Source organism: Protomyctophum parallelum (assembly GCF_964188405.1).
Source record: "Protomyctophum parallelum genome assembly, chromosome: 3".
Lineage (NCBI taxonomy): Eukaryota > Metazoa > Chordata > Actinopteri > Myctophiformes > Myctophidae > Protomyctophum > Protomyctophum parallelum.
Genome location: NC_139698.1, coordinates 53,534,022 through 53,540,021, shown reverse-complemented (window position 1 = coordinate 53,540,021; position 6,000 = coordinate 53,534,022).

Below are 6,000 nucleotides of genomic sequence, written 5' to 3'. Positions count from 1 at the left end.
AGCGATACCACAGGTTTATGGCATCAATTTCCATGGCCATGTTCACCTTAGAATACCTTTACTCTTGCCATGGTCGATGTCCATTAAATGTGGACACGCCCAATGTTGCATACCACAACAGTGAAGATTGAATCATTATAAATGCCACCACAGAACCCTTGGTTATTTGAGATCAGTTATTTGCTCAGAATACGCATTTGAGAATCATCTCTGATGATCTATTTATACAGAGAGAAAAAAACGTTTCATACACTCACAAGACCTCCTTTAAGGTCTTGGGCTTTAGTGCGTCTTATGTAGCACCTGCTACATAAGACGTGGCCACGCCTGCTCACACTCACCCATCTTTTCTTCTGCCTACAGAACAGAACAAGCTGTGTTATCACAGAGAGTATAAAATAATACTAAGTGTATTTTAACCTCATAAAGGGCGAGTGGTCCCACACTTGTAAATAGCATAAAGGCCCCTGCATAACCCATTCTGAACGGGCACCCATTTTGGTGTCGGCATCATGTTATGCTTTAGCTATTGAAAAATAGCAGATCTACAAGCTCATAGCGCGCCACCGAGTGGCGCGCTACGAGCTTGTAGGTCTGCTATTTTTGAAAAATCGAAGAACGACTTTTTTTTTTGTTGGAATCTGATCTCAGGTCAGAATGGGTTAATCAGACCAGTGTGTGTCCCAGTGGAAACCTCGTATGAATCTGATCTCAGGTCAGAATGGGATAAAGGCCCCTGGTCAGAAGTGGTATCGACGATGGAGGCCACGGGCTCTCGAACCGCCATTGAAAAGGAAGAAGACGTCCTTGCCACCCGCAGAGAGTGTGTGTGCAGCGAGACGAACATTCCCTCCAAAGTTGTTGTTGTTGTGTGTGTGAACAAAATGCAAATGATGTGCTGCATTAAATGTAAATGTTCCTTTTCATTTTGCAAGCCTGATGAAAATAAAAACACAAAACAACAAACAACAACAATCCTGAACCCATTATGAACCCATCGCTGGACGATGGGGGCAATAAGTTGGCAAAGTGGCGGGAGCTTCACTCAACATGGGCTGGCAAATTTTCTCCCCACCGCTATCCTGGACTTATGAGGCATCAACGGATACCTCCGAACCCATCGCTTCAAAGTCCTGACAGCAGGAACCCTACTGCAATCTCTCCGCCAGGGCGACTGCTTTACCAGTATCGACCTAAAGGACGCATACATCCACATGCCGATTTATCCGCATCACAGGGAGTTCCTGAGATTCGGTTTTTCGAGGGAAAGGTTTACGAATACATGGTTCTACCATTCGGGTATCACCGAGGGTATTCGTGAAATGCACAGACGCCGCTATCAGGCCCCTGCGATCACAAGGGGTCCGCATAGCGAAGTTTTTTGGACGACTGGCTACTCTGCAATATCGCCGGAGGAGACAACGCTCCACACTACACAGGTGGCAGACCTCTTGTCCTCCCTAGGCTTCTGTCTGAACTACAAGAAGAGCATCCTGGTCCCAGCCCTACCCAGACGATAACCTATATACAGTAGGCATCGCTCTGGACTCCAGGTCCTCGACAGCGAGGCTGAGCGAGCGACAGGGTGACCACGTTCAAGCGGTGCATTTCCCTATTCAGAGTGGGACGCATGATTCGGTTCAAAGTGTGCCAACGCATTGCCGGTCTCATGGCCTCAGGCTCCACATGAGACCCTGTCTGGATGAAGTCTCTGGGGGTCCCGGGCACGCAAGCACACCACAGAGTTCTAATCACACAGGAATGTGTAGACGCACTCCAGTGGTGTTGAATCGGGATCCCACAACGTTCTAACAGAGGGAGTCCCCACGGGAAGAGTCCTCTCCAGGAAAGTCCACAACAGACGCCAGTCTGTCAGGCTGGGGCGCCACACTTCAGGGCAGGACGGCCATCGGTGTTTGGGGCCAGAGTCACGGATCTCTCCACTATTTTGAGTTGCTGGCGGTGCTGCTACCATTACGCCACTGCCAACGCTACTTCAAAGGCTGCCACGTTCTTGTAAGGTCGGACAACACCACGACGGTGTGTTACATCAACAATCCTTTCGCGTCAGTCAAGGAGAAGAGGTCGCGCACATTATGCCCGGTCAGGGCCATACGGGTGTACATGGCCAGAACGATTTCCCTTCAGGAAAGGAAGCCAGTTGTTTGTGGCATGGGCTACTAAGCCCATAGGGAGGCCGGTGACTAAGATCAGGCTGTCCCAGTGGATTGTGGAGGCCATTCAAATGGCTTACTCCAGCAGAGGTGTTTTGCCTCCTGTAGGGTTGAGGGCTCACTCTACCCGCAGTGTGGCAGCATCCTGGGCTCTATACAAGGGTATATCAGTCAGTGCAGGATGTCTGTTTAGTGGCAAACTGGTTGTCGCCGTCAACCTTTGCAAGGCTTTACAACCTGGGCGTTACTGAGCCCTCTGTGGCTCATGCGGTCCTGCAAGTTGCTGAGGAGCGTGGGAACCGCCCTCAGGCCCCCTAGTCCTTGTCCTGAGGGTTAAGTCACTTAGGGGGTTGAGACCAGTATGGTCGTAACATATCATGAGGCAACTTCAGCTGCCAGCTCCTTGCAAGTGTACGGGGCCGCTGGGTCAGGAACCCAGTGAGCCTCGACCATCTGACCCCATATCTCTCCATCAGGCCATGGTGTGAGCGGTAGATTGATGGTCTTATAAGGGCGTGTTCGCCGTTCAAGAACGGGATCAGTTCAGGAGGCTGTTCTCTCTCTCGTGATAACGAAGGGAGTGTATGAATGACCTCAAAATGCGTATTCTGAGCAAATAACTGATCTCAAATAACTGGAGGCTTATGTAATAACTTTGGTTATTTAATCAGTATTCGCGATGAATACGCCAGGTTGCCCTTCTCGCTTGTGTGAGCAGAAGAAAAGGGTAACCTGGGTGAGTGGGTGCGGAGGTGTGGCCCCGTCTTATGTCGCACTAAAGCCCAAGACCTTAACCCATTCTGACTTGAGATCAGATTCATACGAGGTTTTCCACTGGACACACACTGGTCTGATTAACCCATTCTGACCTGAGATCAGATTCTAAAAAAATGTCAGTCGTTCTTCGATTTTTTCAAAAATAGCAGACCTACAAGCTCGTATGGCGCCACTCGGTGGCGCGATATGAGCTTGTAGATCTGCTATTTTTCAATAGCTAAAGCATGACATGATGCCGACACCAACATGGGTGCCCGTTCAGAATGGGTTAAAGGAGGTCATGTGAGTGTATGAAAGGTTTTTTCTGTATAAATAGATCATCAGAGATGATTCTCAAATACTGATTAAAGAACCATATTGCTTTCTATTACATTTAGGGATGTGTAAATGTGTCCAAAATGAAAATCGATTTGTATAATTCATTATTAACGATTAATCGATTAATCGTTTTTTTTTTTTTTGGGGGGGAACCCTACAAATAAAGAAAATCTTCCCCCCAAGGGGTACCTAAGTCAAAAAAGTTTGGGAACCCCTGATGTAGTTGATTAACAATAATTGTAACTCTTGAGAGTTAATAAGGGTCCATTTGGTTACTAACTCCATCTTTTAAATGAGGACCACTGGTGTTCCCTGGACCACTGTTGATCCAATTGATCACCATAGCAACCCCAGCCTGATTAGGTAAATTCCCAACACCTGCTAAATCCTCCAAACCTGTATCTTGATTGGAATCAATCTCCACTCGCACTCCTCTCAGTCATGCAGCTACACAGACACATCCCAGGCACACTTTGGTAGGCCTATAGCCCTGTCCTGTTTGGATGACAATATTGCCTTTCCAACAGATTTTCATTTAAAAGAAATATAAATATAATAAAGATAAAAAATATATTAAAAAAAAGATTATCGATTATTAATTTTCATAATCGATTTCGGGTCCTATCAACGATAATCGATTAATCGATTAATCGGACCCATCCCTAATTACATTTCAGATTTCCTTGTACACTACAACTGACGTTTTCAAACTCAAAATGTCACGACACACCTGACTGTATTATAAAGAACTGCTCTACAAACTCACAATGCTCGTCAATGTGACACTCGTCACATTGCTTACACTTCTTAACATTTTTGACAAAACAAAAGAAGAAAAGATCAAATATTTTTTTATAAATATAAATACAAATGTAATGTCGCTTATAACGACATACCATGGTGAAAGTGGTTATAAATATATATTAGGGTATAGAATATGCTTCTATATATAACTCATTATGTGAATGTCACAAACTCCCACGGCACACCTGGACACCAGTGTGCCTCTGCATAGCATTTCAGAACCGCTGCACTGTAGTGTCTAACATTCACATCTGGGTCCCATGAACATCTGCTGTGGTCGAGCTAAGTACCTCTTATATTTGCCGGCCTCTTTCATTTGCTGGCTGCCTGGCTCAGAGACTCGTTCCAGTGGCGTGGCTTATACTTCTTCACCACACTAGGCTTTCACCTGGTCTGAGCTGACCTTGGCTGAGAACAATAAAAAGAACGAACAAAAACTCAACAACTTCCCTTTAACTTAATTCAAACGTCGCAGGCCAAGATCAAATTGCTGAGAAGTATTTCGGATCCTTTGTGGACAATAAATTCAATTTGTTTTGCTCTGAGTGTTCTCTCAACTATTTTCTGCGTTGAGTTTGAAACCTTAGAGCCTTCCGCTCACCTGGTTTAAATTGTCTGAGAATAACATAAAATACTTCTCCACAGAAGAAATGGCATGGGAATTTTTGAAAAGAAATGAAATGGATTTCTACAGCATAATAAAACAGAGAGATTTGTATTTAAATAAACAAAACAAGCAAGTTAACAAGCCCGCACAAGATCCTAAATCTCTTGAGGCGATAAAATAAGTGGAAATAAATGGAATCACGCATGCTGGCACAAACATGTCGGTCTAAAAGGGTATTGATACCTGCCAACCAGCTATGTCCGGGTAAACAAAACTACGCTTTTAAAGTGACGGTACACACACACTAACCAGTTAACAGGGGGGCACTACGGACATCTGGGCACTTGGACAACTGGGCACCAAAAGTAATCAATAAACTATACTTCAACACCTATAAAATGTTTTATTACTATGTTTAACTTACCTGATTAGGTGTATAATAAATGACAGAACAAATAAAGTAAACTATAAGAAATTGTCCCAATCGCTTGCAAAGTGTGCGTGCATGCATGTGTGAACATACATCATGGCTGTAATTCTCTAAGTGTGCCGTTCGCAGTCTTTGGATGAAAAGGCTACACACGCACACGCGCACGCACGCGCACGCGCACACGCACACGCACACGCACGCGCACACACACATTCATTTAGCTGGGGACCACCTAGAATATCCCCTCAAGGACCACTGGTTGAAAACCACAAGAATTCCCTAATGCCAAGTTGTCCAAGTGCCCACTCATCCAATCATTAGGCATATTATTTTTTCATGATTATTAGTGAGGACCTAGTATATGAAGATAGGTTGAAAAGTGGTGAAGTGGTCCTTTAAGTAGGTCATAAAGAGTAATGAGCAATCGATGAGAGCACAAGCCTTGCGTGTATGAATATAAGGTGATATTCCGGCTGTTGATTTGAAGACCAATATGGCAAACACATGTTGGCAGTTGTTAAGTCTGTGGGCACATTGTTTCCAATGTGATCAATCTTTACTTCTGAAGCAGTGGGAAGACTTTCAAAGAAAAAGCTTCCCATAACATTTTTTTGTGTTCCACATAGGTCTTCTATTCGGCTCGACAGGACAGATTTTATTTGAGTGTTCTCAATCGGAGTGGAGATTTGATGATGAATAAATTGGCGTGAAGATAAATTGCAGCGGCAGAACGTGTTTATGAGTACTCAGGTGGCCATAAATATCGTGCAAACCTAAATATGGACTCTCTCGCCTTGGACCGGTGCCTGAGGAAACCCACATTTCAGATTCACTTCAGGGTGGAGGCTAGCAGTTTCATGTCTTGCAGGGGAGAAAAAAGAAAAGAAAAA